This window comes from Enhydra lutris, unplaced genomic scaffold (genome assembly GCF_002288905.1).
Source record: "Enhydra lutris kenyoni isolate GAN:26980312 unplaced genomic scaffold, ASM228890v2 scaffoldscaffold35, whole genome shotgun sequence".
In the NCBI taxonomy this organism is placed as follows: Eukaryota; Metazoa; Chordata; class Mammalia; order Carnivora; family Mustelidae; genus Enhydra; species Enhydra lutris.
In genome coordinates this window covers 3063704-3083247 of record NW_019154119.1, presented here as the reverse complement: position 1 = coordinate 3083247, position 19544 = coordinate 3063704, and the positions used below count along the sequence as shown (strand labels likewise).

General features: G+C 43.3%; 1 protein-coding gene across 7 annotated transcripts in view; it reads right to left on the bottom strand.

Annotated features, from left to right (window-relative positions):
* The window catches only part of LOC111154095 (dystrobrevin beta), a 243675-nt gene extending 225042 nt beyond the window's left edge, over positions 1 to 18633 (bottom strand). For all 7 annotated transcript variants that reach the window (XM_022513473.1, XM_022513468.1, XM_022513471.1 and 4 more), the window contains exon 1: positions 18596 to 18633. The gene's annotated coding sequence lies outside the window, so the exon portion shown is untranslated. The remainder of the gene's footprint in view (positions 1 to 18595) is intronic.
* Between the last annotated feature and the right edge of the window lie 911 nt (positions 18634 to 19544).

Sequence of the window (19544 nt, the reverse complement as noted above, 5' to 3'; positions counted from 1 at the left end):
GCTCATTCGGTTAAGCGTCTGCCTCAGCTCAGCTCATGATCTCAGGGTCCTGGGATAGAGTCCTGCATTGGGCTCCCTGCTCAGTGGGGAGCCTGCTTCTCCCTCTCCCTCTGCCTGCCGCTCTGCCTACTTATGCTCTCCCTATAACTGTCAAATAAATAAATAAAATCTTTTAAATAAAGAAAGGAATTAAGTTCTGGGGAGGGAAAAAAAACCATATGACAGGAGCCTATTAAAGGAACACAGAAGGGGCGCCTGGGTGGCTCAGTGGGTTGAGCCGCTGCCTTCGGCTCAGGTCATGATCTCGGGGTCCTGGGATCGAGTCCCGCATCGGGCTCTCTGCTCGGCGGGGAGCCTGCTTCCCTCTCTCTCTCTCTCTCTCTGTCTGCCTCTCTGTCTGCTTGTGATCTCTCTCTGTCAAATAAATAAATAAAAAATCTTAAAAAAAATAAATAAATAAAGGAACACAGAAGCCAACTGACAGCTCTCAACAGACAAAATTAGAATAATTTCAGCAGGGGCGCCTGGGTGGCTCAGTGGGTTAAAGCCTCTGCCTTCAGCTCAGGTCATGATCCCAGGGTCCTAGGATCAAGGCCTGCATGGGGCTCTCTGCTCAGCGGGGAGCCTGCTTCCTCCTCTCTCTGCCTGCCTCTCTGCCTACTTGTGATCTCTGTCTGTCAAATAAATAAATAAAATCTTAAAAAAAAAATAATTTCAACAACAACATTAAATAGTATTAAATATCTTTAAGCTGATACTGATATAAATGAGTAAATAAATTAACAAATGAAGGATCGACAAATACCCTGGGCAGCAGGATTCCAGATTTTTTATGTAGATCCTCTGCCCTAGAGAAAGTGGAGCATAACCCCTGACTCCTTAAGTGTGAACTGCACAGAGTGACTTCCTTCCAAAGAGGAAAAGGGAGAGGGACATATACCCTGACAGTGGAGAAATCTGACAAACACGACCTCAGCCAGGTGCTCCAGGTCAACAGTGACTCATTACGGAGACAGGATGTACCCCTGACATGATGTGATAAAAATGGCATTTTACTTCTGGGGTCTTCCACCGCAAAACCCATAAACCCAGTCTAATGATGAGGAAAAACAGGCAAATCTCAATTGAGGGAAAAATACACAAAATATCTAACCAGCACTCCTCGCATCTGTCAAGTTTTATCAAACACTTGATGAGAAAAGCCTAAGAAACTGACAAAGCTGAGAGAAGTCTAAGGAGACGTCGCACCTAATTATAATGTGGAATCCTGGACAGGATTCTGGAACAGAAAAATGCCATGAGGAAACACTACAGAAATCTGAATAAAACACAATTTCAGTTAATAAGAACACGTCATCACTGGTTCATTAATTTTAACAAATGAACCACAATAATGTAAGATGTTCATAAGAGAAGGAACGGGTATGAGGTACATACAAGTACTCCTGATTACAGTTTAATTCATGAGTAAATCTAAAACTGTTCTTAAAATTTTTTTTTATTTTTTAATTTTTTTTATAATTTTTTTTAATTTATTTGACAGACAGAGATCACAAGCTGGCAGAGAGGCAGGCAGAGAGAGAGGAAGGGAAGCAGGCTCCCTGCTGAGAAGAGAGCCCGATGCGGGGGCTCGATCCCAGGACCCTGAGATCATGACCTGAGCCGGAGGCAGAGGCTTTAACCCACTGAGCCACCCAGGTGCCCCCAAAATTTTTTTTTTAAAAAACAGAACAATTACATATTTATTTTCCTTTATTCTCTTAACTGATTCAAAAAGCAATTGCATAGGGGCGCCTGGCTGGCTGGCTCAGTCAGTGGAGCATACAACTCTTGATCTCAGGGTTGTGAGTTCAAGCCCCACAATGGGCATAGAGATCACTTAAAATTAAAATCTTTAGGGGCATCTGGCTCTGTCAATAAGCATCCAGCTCTTGATTTTAGCTCAGGTCAGGGTCTCAGGGTTGTGTGACAGAGGGCCCCACCCACCATGTGGCTTAGCTCTGCATGGAGTCTGCTTATCCCTCTCCATCCCCCTCTGACCCTCCCCCCTCACACCCCCACGCCTGGCTTGCACTCACATGGCACTCTCTCTCTCTCTCTCAAATAAGTAAATCTTTTTTTTTTTAAGATTTTATTTATTTATTTGACAGAGATCACAAGTAGGCAGAGAGGCAGGCGGGGGTGGGGGGGAAGCAGGCTCCCTGCTGAGCAGAGAGCCGATGCAGGTCTTGATCCCAGGACCCTGAGATCACGACCTGAGCTGAAAGCAGAGGCTTTAACCCACTGAGCCACCCAGGCGCCCCAATAAGTAAATCTTTTAAAAAATAATAAAATCTTTAAAATAAAGAGCAATTGTGTAGGGGCGCCTGGATGGCTCAGTAGGTTAAGCATTTGCTTTAGGCTCAGGTCATGATCTCGGGGTCCTAGGATCAAGCCCCATGTTGGGCTCCCTGCTCAGTTGGGAGTCTGCTTCTCCCTCTCCCCCCGCTTCCTCACTTGTGCTCTCTCTCTGTGTCAAATAAATAAATAAAATCTTTAAAAAAAAAAAAAAGCAATTGCATAAAACAGTATCTATAACATCATATTGCTGGGCCTGTATCATATAGAATTCCCTGAGAAGACATAACAATCCTAAATGTCTTCATACCTAACCCCAGTGCCTCACAATACACTTAGCAAAAATGCATAGAACTGAAAGGAGAAATGGACAAACCCACACTTCCATTTCGAGACTTCGATTCTCCTCTATGACCAGTACAAGTAGAAAGTCAAGACGAATATGAAGGACTGAACACCGCCAGCAGCCAACTAGAGCTAACTGATCTTAGCAGATGTCCCACCCGATAATGGTAAAGCACAAATTCTTTCCAAGTGCACAAGAAGCATGCATCACCACATTCAGAAGAGTGAACACCTCTAGAGATGGAAGCAGAATGACGGACTGCAGAGGGACACCAGCTCTGTGTGGCTATGTCTTATTTAGTAGACCAGGTTCTGGGCACCATGTATTATTCTTCATACCTTTTAGGTCCTAGCTCACAATGAAATGGGAAGTCATTTACTTGGAGTATATTCTCTGATAAATCTTTTCTTTAGTGGGTGGAGGGTTGGGGAGGCAGGACTCCGTATGTTTTTATTATTGAAATGGAGTATATCAAATACCACAAGCTCTGTACTTTTATCCAAATGTACACGAACTCTTGGAAACTCCAAATCAAAATTTATTATTTTGATCTTTAGCAATGTCTTCTGTAAGTATCCCAACAAAGAATGCATTTTAGGGGCGCCTGGGTGGCTCAGTGGGTTAAGGCCTCTGCCATCAGCTTGGGTCATGATCTCAGAGTCCTGGGATCGAGTCCTGCATTGGGCTTTCTGCTCAGCGGGGAGCCTGCTTCCCCTTCTCTCTCTGCCTGCCTCTCTGCCTACTTGTGATCTCTCTGTCAAATAAATAAATAAAATCTTTAAAAAAAAAAAAAAAGAATGCATTTTAGTCACCAAACTGAAGTTATTCATTTGTCTACATGGTATTTTAGCTACTTTTACCGAAACAGGGAAAGCAAAGGTTTATGGCTTTTTGTCTTTCACTCCTAAAGTAAGAAATCTCCAAAGAATCTTCCCAAAAATGTATCACTAACTTAATAATCTTTAATATTCTAGATTCATTGCCTCATGAGTATAATCATCACTGCAAATTTCCAGTAAGTTTGTCTTCATATACCAAATGCTTAGTTTTAAAATATAAACTGAGGGGACGCCTGGGTGGCTCAGTTGGTTGAGCAGCTGCCTTCGGCTCAGGTCATGATCCCAGCGTCCTGGGATCGAGTCCCACATCGGGCTCCTTGCTCATCAGGGAGCCTGCTTCTCCCTCTGCCTCTGCCTGCCATTCTGTCTGCCTGTGCTTGCTCTCTCTCCCTCTCTCTCTCTGACAAATAAATAAATTAAAAAAAAAAATCTTAAAATATAAACTGAGAACAGTAGCCTCATACTATCATTAGGGAATATCTTAAGATACAATGTACTCACAGTGCATATAAACCCATATATCAAATAATATTTATTAATTTTTTACGGATTCCTCTTCAACCCACTTAGATCATTATTGTTTTATACTTTGCATTAGACTGACAAGCCTATAATATAAGTAAATGTATCAGCTCTGCATTTTTCTTGTTGTTCATATGTCCTTGCATTATTCAATCTTCAGCTGAATCTGAAACTTCAACCTGCAATTTCTTTGCAGGAATCCTTTAAGCCCTTTGTCTTTTTAACAAGGTTCATCTACTTGAAATCAGATAATATAATCTGAAATACCGCTAACCCGGGCAGCGATGAACTTTGATATGTCTGAACATATTAACAAATAGAGGAAGCTCACAGGACGGGCCCCTCCAGGCTGTGGTGTCCCCAGTACCACCCCCTTCGGGTTACTTAGCTTACAAAACCCGATCTCTATCTCCAAACATACAGATAGAGTACAGTGTCAACCTGTGGATCCAATATTAGTAAAAGCTCACTGCCCATATTTTGTTAGACCCTACCTAGAGGATCATTTTGCACATGCCTCCCACTCTAGAAACCTCTGTTTAAAAAAAATTTTTTTTAGTTGAAAAAGATTTTAAAAACCTAGAATGAGAAAATGGGACTCTGCTAGGTTTGAGGAACAAATGAGTAACATGGGTGGCAGAATTAGATGGAGAAATTTAAAGCCTACATAGTGAGTTAACTTGGCCTAAGGTTACAAAGTTAGTAATTTGTGGAATTAGGCAACCAACCCATTTGACAAAAAAGCCTACTCTCTTTCTTTTGTGCCACATCGCCCCCTCCAGGGCAAATATGACGAGTAGAGGAGTAAGAAAAAGACAGGTCCACAAACCCCGGTGCTAGATGAGACTTCTTATTAACAGTTAAAGGGAGTCTGGAGACCAGTGCAACAAAACGTCTCTGCCCTTGTTCGTCCTATCTAGGAAGCAATATGCTCCAGAGATGGACTAAATCTGCAAGCAGAAGAGACGAAAGGAAAAGACTATCAGGAAGAAAGCAGCCTCTAGAAATGTTTCCAGAATGTCTCTGTAATACACCCAAGTGTCAATAAATATCCTTCATTTCCCTTGCATGTTTTTGTTAAAGTCTTAACCCTTCCAGCTCTCAGTTACTTCAAAGCATCCAGGTAACAAAAAACTTCTTGAGCAAATTCACTGTCTCCCAGCAAAACTCCTGTCAGTTTTTCTCTGGATGCGTATTTATATGAGAAATCAGAGATAAGAGAGATTGTCACTAATTAGTACTTACTTAGTGTAAACAGTCAAACTTCCCTGAAAGAGCAGTAACGTCCTTGCTTATTTCAGGAAAATTCTTCTCTACCCTTCCTCTAACACTTCTTCTTTTCTCTTCTCCTTTAGATTAAAAAAAAAAAAAAAAAAAAAAAAAAAAAACAAGGAAAGTAAATGTTTGTGAAACCCTAAGATTTTCTTTTTTACAAATGTGAAAAAGGTCTCTAGGTTTCAATAAAAAAAAAAATTCAAAACTGTACTCCGCTACTACAAAGAGCTCTGGATAGCTACTATAATGACCTCACAGGGCCGTGGTAACCATTAATAAATTATGTAAAAGATTTAGCGTAATGCCTGGCACAAAATAAGAGCCTAATAAATATTAGCTCCTATTATTATTATCATTATTGATCTTGTTATGTAACTACCCTCTTGGAAGATACATAGACTAGAATTCTATAGGCAAGACTCCTTCCTAATTTACAATTCTTTTGATTTATTTAAAGGTACAGAAATATTAGGGCACCTGGCTGGATCAGTTGGAAGAAGATGCAACTCTTGATTTTGGGGTCACGAGTTTGAGCCCCATGTTGGATGTAGAAGTTACTAAAAAAATAAAATAGACTTTAAGAAAAAAATAGTGGTATAAAGGCATAGACTTGGAAGAAGAGTAAATACTTTGTAATCAATCCTTTGCAATATTTTAATTTGGAATAGAGGAAAGGTTCTAACAAAAGTGAAAGGAGGTATATAGGTAGAAATGCAAAGTGTCCAAAGAATCAGAGAAAGAATGTGATAGAAAGTAAGCCACTGAAAGAAGAAACAAGTGCCAATAGTGTGCTTAAGACACACCTCCTAGTTTCTCCTAAAACCTGCTATGGGTTGCTTAGTTAATAAGAGGTAATTTTAGCTCTAGGCACGGCTACTAAACTACTTACCTAATGAGGAAACACTAAAAGCATATGAATAAAAGGTACACTCTTGAAAGGACATGCAAAGTTCTAGTTTTCAGTCATATTTCAGAAAACATATCCTTGCTAGTTATGTCTATAGTTAAGCTTATCCCTAGAGACCTTTTTTTTTTTAAAGATTTTATTTATTTATCAGAGAGAGCATAAAGCAGGAGGAGCGGCAGGCAGAGGGAGAAGCAAGCTCCCCGATGAGCAGGGAGCCCAACATGGGGGTCCATCCCAGGACCCCGGGATCATGACCTGAGCTAAAGGTAGATGCTTAACCGGCTGAGCCACCCAGGCGACCCTCTGAAGACTTATTTTTGAAAGAAAGATATTAAGAATGCCCTTTTCAAATGACTTCGGAACTAATGAAAAGAAAATAAAACCAATTAAATAGCAGTGTGCAATGGTGGCTCCCTGGCTCAGTTGGTCAAACATGCGACTCTTGATCTCAGGGGTTGTGAGCTCAAGCCCCACAACGGGTGTGCAGAGTACTTAAAAATAAAATCTTAATGGGGCGCCTGGGTGGCTCAGTGGGTTAAGCTGCTGCCTTCGGCTCAGGTCATGATCTCAGGGTCCTGGGATCGAGTCCCGCATCGGGCTCTCTGCTCAGCAGGGAGCCTGCTTCCCTCTCTCTCTCTCTCTCTCTCTCTCTCTGCCTGCCTCTCCGTCTACATGTGATCTCTCTCTCTCTGTCAAATAAATAAATAATAATAAAAAAATAAATAAAATCTTAAAATAATTAACAAATAGCAGTGTACAGCCTTCACATCAAAATCCAAGATGTTAACAATTCCTTCTCCGTGTTCTCGTATCTTTAATTTCAGTTAACATATTGGTAGTGACGCTTATGAGCTACAAAACACAAAGCAAAACAATGGAGAATCAGAATGGGAGGACTTAGAAATGACCTAACCCAGACCCCAGATTTTGAGCATCCAAATAAATGTCTTGTCCCAAGTGACAGTTATACTTCACAATAAAGAAATGGAAACAGAGGGGCGCCTGGATGGCTCAGTTGGTAAAACGGCTGCCTGCAGCTCAGGTCGTGATCCCAGGGTCCTGGGATCATGTCCTGCATCAGGCTCCCTGCTCAGTGGAGAGCCTGCTTCTCCCTCTCTCTCTGCCTACTTGTGCTCTCTCTCTATCTCTCTGTCAAGTAAGTAAATAAAATCTTTTTTAAAAAAAGAAAAGGGGCGCCTGGGTGGCTCAGTGGGTTAAAGCCTCTGCCTTCGGCTCAGGTCATGATCCCAGGGTCCTGGGATGGAGCCTCGCATCAGGCTCTCTGCTCAGCGGGGAGCCTGCTTCCTCCTCTCTCTCTGCCTGCCTCTCTGCCTACTTGTGATTTCTGTCTGTCAAATAAATAAATAAAATCGTTTAAAAAAAAAAAAAAAGAAAGAAAAAGAAATGTAAACAGAAACCCAGAACCCCTAACTCTTGGCCCATTATACCACCTTTCTATATTAGTATAAAATGTAGTAAAAATTATAAACCAACATGAACAAGACAGTGCAGCAGGAAAAAAAAGGTAAATGATGAAAACAAGCAAATCACAGAAGAGGAAATCTAAAGGGCCACTAAAAACACCCAGCAATATTCAATGTCACTAGTAATCAGTAAAAACTATATTAAAAACCAAAGTAAGATTATATTGTTCATCCAGCAGATCTGCAACAAACATCAGAAAGCCTAATAACACTAAGCGTTGACAGAGCAGGGAAGCAACAGGAGCCACACACCCCTGCTGTGAATGTTAACTGGTAAAACCACTCAGAGCGGAACAGAGTGATACCCACTGAAGTTGAAGATGTGCATGGCACACGAGCCAGTGTTTTCCTCCTAGGTATATGCTCTAAAAGACATGCATGTGTGCACCAGGAAATGTGGCAGGAATAGTCACTGCAGCATTATTTGTAATAGCAAAAAAAAAAAAAAAAATCCAGAAGAAACGAATTGCCAATCCATAGGAAACTATAAAAGTAAATTGTGACATAGTCAAAAAATAAAATTCTACTCTGCCAAGATAAGAGTGGTACAGCTACTTTTATCCACATACATGAGTCTCACAATATTGAGAGGGGTGAGAAAAGATAAATTACACAAATAATTAATATTGTTATCATAAATTTTAAATGCAAAATAATATACATTTAGGGCTATTTCCATATGTAGTAAAAGCATGAAAATATGCACAGGAATGAAAAGCATTGAATCCAGAACAGTAGTTGCCTTGAAAGGGGAAGAGAATACAAGTGGGAAGGAGTAACATGAGGGTTCAACCTCAAAAGGAGCCCGGTTTCTTGAGCAGTGTGTACACAGGTATGCACTATTTTATCCTCCATAACTTTTTGAAGGTCAGTGTTTCATAATGTTCACAAAATTAAAATAAGTTCAAGGTCCAACCAAAATAGTTTACTCCAGAGCCCACATGCTTACCCAGGACACTACTCATTCTATGATTCTTTTTTTTTTTTTAAAGATTTTATTGATTTATTTTGACAGAGATCACAAATAGGCAGAGAAGCAGAGAGAGAGAGAGAGAGGAGGAAGCAGGCTCCCTGCCGAGCAGAGAGCCCGATGCAGGGCTCGGTCCCAGGATCCTGGAATCATGACCTGAGCCGAAGGCAGAGGCTTTAACCCACTGAGCCAACCAGGCGCCCCTCATTCTATGTTTCTTTAAGAAAGATTTAGTCATTATACGAAATCCCTCAAGATGTAAAACATCAGACTGGGACAAAGCAATCAAGTACCTAACTAAAGAAAAAGTCTCTTAAGGAAATCATACTGGAGACACAAAGCAGTCCTGTCGTCCTGCTCAGGAATCATGTGGCTAAGCCAAAACACAAAACTCAAATTGAAATGGACCAACAGTCTTTTATTATTTTTTATTTTTTTAAAAGATTTTATTTATTTATTTGACAGAGATCACAAGTAGGCAGAGAGAGAGAGAACAGAGAGCCCGACACGGGGCTCAATCCCAGGACCCTGGGACCACGACCCCAGCCAAATGCAGAGGCCTTAACCCACTGAGCCACCCAGGCGCCCAACAGTCTTTTTTAAAGACAGCACATGGAAAGGACTTTGAAGTCTGCCCTGGGTTCCAATACCACCCAGGTCACTGATCAGCTGTGTGGCCCTAAAGAAGTTTTAACTTCTCTGAGCTCAGTTTCCTCACCCTTATACTCGAGATACCATAGCTAGCTTCCAAACTTGTAAAGATTAAAGAATAGTCCTTATCTATGAAAAGCATCTGATACACTATAGCCTCATAATAAATAATATTATTACTTGCAGAAGAAAGTCTCTCTCTGGCAAGAGGAGACAGAGCAGAGAGAAAAGTTAAAAGGAAGGAGTAGAGTCTACAAAAAGAAGCAAGGAAGAAGTTGGAATGGCTAGGAGTGGAACAAATCCTGTAGAGTCCCAGAAGTTACCAAAAAAATTGTTTTAACTGAGGACTATTTCATTATAGTGAAGCTTAGTTACAAGAATATTTAGTCCAGACCTGATGATTACAGCATTTCAGTCCTGTATTAGCTTATTTATAATGTTGTTGATATCCAAAAATTCAAGATCAAAATTAGTGTTTCTAAAGATTTATTTTGTTAAAAATGCATTATCAAATAAATCATATACAACATATGTTTCTCTCAGTTATCTATAACTCAGAAAGTTGTCTGTCCTCTTATATTAAGGAGAAAACTGATAATTCCAACAAATGCAAAAAAAAAAAGTCAACAACCAATAAAAACACAAACCAGGGGTACCTGGGTGGTTCAGTCAGTTCAGCGTCTGTCTGCCTTCAGCTCAGGTCATATCTCAAGGTCCTGGGACTGAGCCTGGGGCTTCCTGCCCAGTAGGGAGTCTGCTTCTCCCTCTTCCTCTGTCACTGCTCATGTTCTCTCTCTCTCTCTCTCTCAAATAAATAAATAAACTTTTAAACACACACACACACACACAAACCAGGACACCTAGCTGGCTCAGTCGGAGAAGCATACAACTCTTGATCTCAAGGTTGTGAATTCAAGCCTCACGTGGGGTGTAGAGATTACCTAAATAAATAAAACTTAAAAAAAAAAAAAACTAAGAACAGATGAAAACTTCCATAAATTGACAAAAGAAATCTACCAATAACTTTCAGTAAGTATCGTATCTAACAGTGAAACACTGGAAGCATTCTCATTCAGGAAAAAGATAAAAATGCCTATTATCATCACTGCTAGTCAACTTTTGTGCTGGAGGGTCCAGGCATTGCAATAAAACAAACAACAAAGTAAGTGGTATGAAGATTAGAAAGAAGCCTGGTCAATTAAATCTTCTAATCAAAGTAGCCCAGTAAGTAAACACTTTGATGCATCCCCTGCACTCCAAATACACACCAATAGATTAAAATATTTTTTAAATATATTTTTAAGTGACTTGGGGCACCTGCCTGGCTCAGTGGGTAGAACACATGACTCTTGATCTCAGGGTTGTAAGTATGAGCCCCACGTTGGGTATAGAGATGACTTTAAAATTAAACCTTAAAAATAAATATACATATACACACATATTTTTTTAATGGCTTAAGCAGGCTCAAAAACAAGATAAAACTCCATTTGGATCAGAAACAAAACATATACACAAATATGTGAGCAGGGCTGAAGCTATAGGCTTGCTGGATGCTGAGAGCAGAAGCAGGTGCATACCTTCTGCAGGGCGACAGTGACACAAAATAACAGAGGTGGAGAAACAGAAGACATCTGAGCTATGCTCCCAGCTTGAAGCCAAGGAGAGGCTGAGCTGAAAGGAAGCTACAAAATATCACCGCCAGTCTGTGCCTAGAGCTACGGTTTATATAACACTCTAGGCCTAGAAAAGTGGGAAGAGAAAAACACAGCCTCATGACCAGGAACTGAACCAAGACATTCACACACTCTGTGAATCGATCTGAAATAGCCCCAATGATCTCCAAGAGTAGGAACCCCCCAACCCACCACTATTGTATCTGATTTCTTGACTATGGTCCAAAAAGTCGATGGGAACACCTGAAGTATTACCAAAGAAGGATGAGCACAGAAATGAGGAAAACAAAATCAAAAGCACTCACACTCGAATGAATCTGTAAACAAAACTTCAAAAGACATAAAGAAATATAATGCTAAGAAAGATAGCCAACAAAAGCAACAATTCGAATATGAATTCATTCCAGATGAAGTTTAATTTTAGAGAACAGGCTCACAAAGACTTACTTTTTAAGTACATTTAGGGTGCCAGGATATAAATTTCTTTAATTAGGGGCCCCTGGGTGGCTCAGTGGGTTAATCCTCTGCCTTCGGCTCAGGTCATGATCCCAGGGTCCTGGGATCGAGTCCCACATCGGGCTCTCTGCTCAGCAGGGAGCCTGCTTCCCCCCTCTCTCTCTGCCTGCCTCTCTGCCTACTTGTGATCTCTCTGTCAGATAAATAAATAAAATCTTTAAAAAAAAATTTCTTTGGGCACCTGGGTGGCTCAGTGGGTTAAAGCCTCTGCCTTCAGCTCAGGTCATGGTCTCAGGGTCTTGGGATCAAGGCCCGCATCGGGCTCTCTGCTCAGCAGGGAGCCTGCTTCCTCCTCTCTCTCTGACTTCCTCTCTGCCTACTTGTGATCTCTCTGTCAAATAAATAAAATCTTTAAAAAAAAAAAATTTCTTTAATTATGGGGAATGCAAAACTGTACAGCCACTTCAGAAGGCAGTGAGGCTGTTTCTTATAAAGCTAAATATACACTTACTGTACAATCCAGCAAAAATGTTCCTACGTATTTACTGAAAAGAGTTGAAAACCTGTGTCCAAACAAAAACCTGAACCTGAATATTTAGACATTTTACTCATAATTGCCCAAAACTGGAAGTAACCAAGACGTCCTTCAATAGGTAAATGGATAAAGAAACTGGTACCAGAATACTATTTAACAATAAAAAGAAATGTTACCCCGGTGTTTACAGCAGCATTATCAATAACAGCCAAACTACGGAAAGAGTCCAAATGTCCATCGACTGATGTGTGGATAAAGAAGATACGGTATGGGGCGCCTGGGTGGCTCAGGGAGTTAAAGCCTCTGCTTTCGGCTCAGGTCATGATCCCAGGGTCCTGGGATCAAGCCCCGCATCGCATCGGGCTCTCTGCTCAGCAGGGAGCCTGCTTCCTCCTTTCTCTCTGCCTGCCTCTCTGCCTGCTTGTGATCTCTCTCTGTCAAATAAATAAATAAAATCTTCAAAAAAAAAAAAAGATATGGTATATACACGGGAATACCACTCAGCCATTAAAAGAATGAAATCTTGCCATTTGCAATGACACGGATGGAGGCAGAGTGTATTACACTATGCAAAATAAGTCAGTCAAAGACGAGTACCATATGATTTCACTTGTGTAATTTAAGAAACGAAATGGATGAACATATGGGGAGGGGGATAGAGAGAGAAACAAATCTTGAGATACTCTTCACTACAGAGAACAAACTGAGGGTTGACGAAGGAGGTGTGGGGGGATGGGAAAGAGGGGTGATGGGTATTAAGGTGGGCACTTGTCATGATGACCACTGGGTGCCGTATGTAAGTGATGAACCACTGAACTCTACTCCTGAAGCCAATATTGAATTGTATGTTAACTAGAATTTAAATTTTAAGAAGAAAGAAATGAGCTATCAAGCCAAGAAAAGACATAGAGGAACCTTGAATGCATATTGCTAAGTGAAAGAGAACAGTCTGGACGACTACAATACTGTATGATTTCCAACTGTATGTCATTCCGGAAAAGGCAAAACTATAGACACAGTAAAATAATCAGTAGTTATCGGAGCTCAGGGGGAGGGAGGAAGGAATGAATAGAGGGAACACAGGGGATTTTTAGGGCAATGAAATTATTCTGACAGTGTGACGACATTACATGAACTGTCACGTGCTGACATTAATGATGCAAGACATTGTGCATTTGTCAAAATTCACAAAACACAAAGGACACAAAGAGAAGCCTAATATATCCTATGACCTTACATTAGTAATAACGTATCAACATTGATTCATCAGTTATAACAAAGGTACTACACTAAAACAAGATGTTAATAACAAGAGAAACTGCACATGGAGAAGAAGGGGTATATACTCTCTACTATCTACCCAATTTGGTCATATTCAGTCATGTATATGATTTTTTTAAAAAACCATGGATATTTGGGTATATACACAAAAGAATGGAAAACAGGGACCTGAGCAGATATTTGAACACCGTGTTCATAAGAGCATTATTCACAGACAAAAGATAGAAACAACCCATGTCCACTGATAGATGAATGAATGAACAAATGTGTACCTACATGCAATGGAAGAGTATTTAGCCTTAAAAAAGAAGGAAATCCTGACAGATGCTACAATATAAATGAACTCCAAAGACATGCAAACTGAAATAAGCCAGACAAAAGGACAAATATTGTATGATTCCACTTGGCATGAGGTACCTGGAGTAGTCACATTATAGACACAAAAAGTAGAATGGCGGTTGCCAGGGGCTGAAGAGAGGTGAGACTAAGGAGGCGGTGTTTAATGGGTACAAAGTTTCAGGTGGGGAAGATTAAAAAGATCTGGAGACGGTAAGTGTTGATGGTTCCACAACAATGTGAAGGTACTTAATGCGGCAAATGTACATTTACAAATGGCTAAAATGGTAAACTGTATGTCATGTATATTTTACAATTTAAAAAATGAGACAAGGTGCTGAAAAACTGGTTATCCAAATGGGGGGGGGGAGGCCTCCTTCATTATACCACATAGAAATTCCACATGGAAAGCAAAACTTTAAATTTTTTTAAATTTACATTACAAAATTACAATTTAAATCTACACCCAATGTGGTGCTCAAACTCACAACCCCAGATCAAGCGCCGCATGCTCTTCCGACTGAGCCAGCCAGGCACCACTTTAATTTTGGAAGAAAATATAGAAATATAGAATTCATACCTGGAGTAGAGAAAATTTACTTAAACCAAACACACACAGGGGTGTCTCGGTGGCTCAGCTGGTTAAGTGCCTGACTTTGGCTCAGGTCCTGATCTTGGGGTCCTTGGATTGAGCCCTGCATCAGGCTCCCCACTCAGCAGGGAGTCTGCTTGTCTTTCCTTGTCCATCTCCCCCTCCCTCTGCTCCAATGCACACTTGCTCTCTCTCACTCTCAAATAAATAAATCTCAAGGAAAAAAAAAAAGACACAATAGAACCTTATTTTGAATTTAAGGGAATTTTTTTCATAAATATAATATTAAAATCTTAAACTTCCATACAAAGACTCTACCAACCATGGGGAAAGGCAAGCCTCAGACTAGCAGCAAGACGCATCTGCAACACAAGAATCAACAGCCAAAGTAACACAACTGTCTGTTCCTCAGTGCACGAAGAATGAAAACGGTAATTTAAGTCTCCACAACTGAACATTATCTAGCAGTTAAAAAAAAAAAAATTTTAACCAGATCCACAATTTCATGCTTAAATCTCCTGAATTAAAATATAAAATGTGCACCCCCTTGGCAATTCTACTTCTTCCATTCATTGCGGCAATGTCTGAAATGGCAAAGAGCTTAAATGGCCTTTAATGAGGAGACGATTAAATAAACTATAGTACAATACACATACCACATAAGAGATCATGTTTTAGTCAAGAAAAATCGGGTAGATACCTACGTTCCAACATGGGAAGATCTCGGACATTTTGTTAGGGGGGAAATGTTGCAGAACAATGTACAGTATCATGTCAGTAACTCAGGGGTAGAGGGAAATTCTGCTTTTTGTCTGTACTACCTATAAATAGATGAAAATGCAAAGGTCTGATAACCGCAATTTCTGTAGAAAAGGGAGTGGGCCAAGGGGACATTCATTCCATCTGTATTATCTGAGTATTTTATAAGTGTGTGCTCATGAGCCATCCACAGCGCTGCAGTACACAGCCCCACAGACTGTGCCGGAGACAACTCCAGGAGGTACGTCTGCAGGGATGCTGCTAGGAAGGGCACTCCCTACAGGTGGGCGATACACATCCTGCCCAACTACACCACAACCCTGATGCTTGTGTAACTAGAAGTAAGTAAAGTGAGAGGGGTGGACTATAAACCAGCATGAGGGAATTTTCTGGGATGATGTAAATTTCTATATCCTGATTGGGAGAGTGGTTACAAAGCATATATACTTTTCAAAACTCATCCAACTGTACACAGACATCTGGGCATTTTTTTTTAAATATTTTATTTATTTATTCGACAGAGAGAGAGATCACAAGTAGACAGAGAGGCAGGCAGAGAGAGAGGAGGAAGCAGGCTCCCGGGTGAGCAGAGAGCCCGATGCGGGGCTCGATCCCAGGAACCTGGGATCATGACCTGAGCTGAAGGCAGAGGCTTAACCCACTGAGCCACCCAGGCGCCCCTGGGCATGTTATTGTATGTCAACTACACATTCATAACGCTGATTTTAAAAGAAACATAAAGGGGCGCCGGGGTGGCTCAGCAGGTTAAGCCTCTGCCTTCGACTCAGGTCATGATCTCAGGGTTCTGGGATTGAGCCCCGAATCGGGCTCTCTGCTCAGCTCGGCGGGGAACCTGCTTCCCCCTCTCTGCCTGCCTCTCTGCCTACTCGTGATCTCTGTCTGTCAAATAAATAAATAAAGTCTTTTAAATAAATAAATAAAAAATAAAAGAAACATAAATATACAGATAAATTACAGTATCACTGGGAGAACCTGGAATAAGGCACCCAAATTTACAGGACTAGGGTACCCCCAAACAAGAACTGATGGACTCCTGCTGGCTGTACTCTGAAACTAAAGAGAAATTAACTTAGTTCTTCAAGGCTTACAGCACAAGATTAATCTATATTAATATTACCCTTGTTTTTTATATGTGGACATGAGGGTCCTTAAAAGATTTCTATTAAAGTCATAAATTTTTTTAAATAAAGTCATAAAATAAAAGGTAACTTGGCATTCTATTGTGTTTTGTTTTGTTTTGTTTTGTTTTTGTCTATTTATTCATGAAAGGCAGAGAGGCAGAGGCAGGGCAGAGGGAGACGTGGGACTCAATTCCAGGACCCTGGGATCATGACTGGAGCCAAGTGCAGACATTCAACCGATTGAGCCACTCAAGCGCCATGTTGGTTCTAAGTCTAATTTTCTAAATAGAAAATCTGTCTCTCGTGCACAGTGGACACTCAAAAACCTTGCCAGCACACCTTTAACTACGTAACCCTCTCCAAAGGTAATTCCACTTATGTATGATAAAAATCCTCATAGAACTCATAAAAGGTCAAGTTTTAATTTGGCAGACAAAGTAATCCAACAGGCACTGCAAGCCCAGGCACTGAAACAGCAGCTGGGAATTGGAGAGCCCAGAAATCCAGCCACGGCAGACAACAGGTAGAATTGCAACCCTTACAGGAGAGCAGAGATACATTCTCTTACTGCAGATGGAAGATCCAAGAACCAGGATAAAAGAGGAAAAATAATGTTGCCTAAACTAAAGTACTCTTCTTCCTATAGTGACAGAAAAGAGAAGGGCAGAACTGGATGATTTGAAGCAGTGTCCCAAGGAGTAAGCTCCCACTGGCCAATATGCAATAAAGATGTGGCAGGGTGGTCACCACCTTAGCCACTGCTTTAAATCCCCAGACCTAGAAACCTGGGTTACCTTAGATGACAAAAAAGAAGAAGAAGGAGGAGGAGGAGGAAGAGGCGCCTGGGTGGCTCAGTCATTAAGCATCTGCCTGCATCTCAGGTCATGATCCCAGGGTCCTGAGAGGGAGCCCCACATTGGGTTCCCTGCTCAGTGGGAAGCCTGTATCTCCCTCTCCCTTTGCCTGCTGCTCCCCTGCTTATGCTGTCAAATGAATAAATAAAATCTTTTAAAATAGTAATAAAAAGGGGCACCTGGGTGGCTCAGTCATTAAGGGTCTGCCTTCAGCTTAGTTCATGATCCCAGGATCCTGGGATTGAGGCACCCCCCCCACCCCCCGCTGGGCTCCCTGCTCAGTGGGAAGCCTGCTTCTCCCTCCCCCACTCCCCCTGCTTGTGTTGCCTCTCTATCACGGTCTCTCTCTGTCAAATAAATAAAATCTTTAAAAAAAAAAAAAAAGAAGAAGAAGAAGAAGAAGAAAAGAAAGCATATTTCAGGAAGAGAGGAAGTCCATCAGCCATCCCTAACACCAAAGTAATTAATACTGTTTCGTGTAAAATACAGCAAAACCTTGCTTGGTTCATTCATTGATCCAATAACTATTTTTTGCCTGACTGCTGCGGGCCAGACACTGTTCTCGTCATTGGGGATTTAGCAGTGATAGCCACGGAGCTTAATTCTAGGAAGGAAAGAAGGGAACTTCTTTTCTCTTTCCAAATTTCTTCTTCCCTTCTTCCCCTTTAAATGTTAGGCAGAACTGCCTTCAAAACTCTCCCAAATTTCTCTCACAAGCTCCTCTGACTCTTCTGCTTTATCCCCAAACCAAGCAATTTTTGGCTCCAACCTCCCAACACTGGGAAAGGACCAAAAAAAAAAGACCTCAAATGAATGAAGTATGAGGTGAAATTCAATGCCACTTTGTATTCGACACGCAAACCTTCACTACCAAATTGTCAGCACCTACATAGCAAATTACCGTTGTGTTTTACACTGTTTCGTGTCCCCAGTGCTGACCACGGTTCTCTAACCCAAGGTAGCTAATCAATAAACGTCTGCTAGAAATGCGAGAAGGTCTTCTTAATCCCAAGGCCTGGCACAGGAATTTAACAGCAAGCATTTGTTAGCTCCATCCTGCCTCCTCTCAGGACACCTTCCTTTCAAAGGTGACCTCGGTGCACAGGTTCACTGTTAGGCGCCTCGGTAGTATTTGGAGGTGATGTGAAATACATTCCCTCCCCTCTGCCAGGGCCTAACTGCCTCACCTGCCCTCTGCCAGGACCTGCCTCCTGCGCCCCTAACAGCACCTAACGCACAGCCTCCCCCCAGCAAGCTGGGCTCCAGCAGCATCAGCCCGGCGCCCGCACCCCGGCCCCGCGCCCTGCGGCCAAGGTGCGCTCGGGATCCCGGAGACCCCCTCCCCGGCCCGGCGCTCAGAGCCCGGCAGCGCCGGCCCAGGGCTCCGCTCCATCCCCTCGGCTCGCCCCTCCAGGGCCGGGCGCGCGGCACCGTCTCCCCTCGCCGTACGCGCGGTGCAGCGGCCCCGACTCTCCGAGCCCCGTCCCAGCCGCTCCCGGCCCTGCACCCCCGCAGGCTCCGGAGGTCCCGGCGCTGAGCGGGCTCCTTCCCGCTCCTCGCCGGCGCGAGGCTACAGCACCCCGCTCCTCTCCCGCAGCCCACGGCCGCCGCCGCCGCGAACCCCCACCCCACTCACTTCCCGGCCGGAGCTGGGGACGTCGAGAAGGTCTCGGACTGCCGCAGCCTCCTCCTCCTCCTCCGGCCCGGCCCGGGCGGCTGAGGTGACGGCGGTGCCCGCTCAGGCCCCGGAGCCGCCCCCGCAGCGAACGTTCTCAGGCGCTCTGCTCGCGCCGTTTCCCCGCCCGGCACGCGCAGCAAGCCCGCCCCCGGCGCGAGGGCGCGAGGGCGCGAGGGCGCAGGGCGGGGGGCGGGCACGCGCCGCCTGCGCGAGCGCGCGGCCGGGGGCGGGGCTTCCGCCTTGCCGAGGAGGGGGCGGGCAAGAGGGCCGGCCGAGTTCCCTCCGAACCCCGCCCCCTGCAGACGAGCGGGAGCCGCCCCCCGCCCCCCACCCCCCCGCCCCAGCTCGCCAGCGGACGTGCGGACGCGAGGGGGAAACCTGCCCCATAGGGCTAACCCCGCACGCTGGAGGCGGGCGGCGGAGGTGCGTTTCGATTCCACAGGTATGTGCCGGGCAGCTGGATACTCGGCGCGCCGTGACTGTAAGGTAAAGAATGCAAAGAACCACTCCATGAATCATTCATCCGCGCCTCGAGCAAGAGATCTTACCCTGAGTGATTTTTCCAAATTAATTCAACTCAGCGAGGGTTTACTGAGCACCGACTCCGCGCCTAGCCCTGTACCAGGTGCTGTGTAGGTACACCGTCACGGTCACGGCCCCTGGTCTCGAGGTGTGCATAATTTAGTGCAAAAGCAGCCGTGTAAACAACCCGGTCTGATGACCCATGCAAAACCAAGCCACATGGAGATGCTATGGGAAGGCAGAGGAGGAAGAGATTACTTCCGCCTGGACCATGTGGTGGGGTTCTTGGAAGAGGTGGCATAGGTGTTCCACCCGGAAGGAAGAAAAAGAAAGACGTCCTAGGAGAAAAAAAGGAGTGTATCCAAGGCTAGGTAAACAGCTTGGG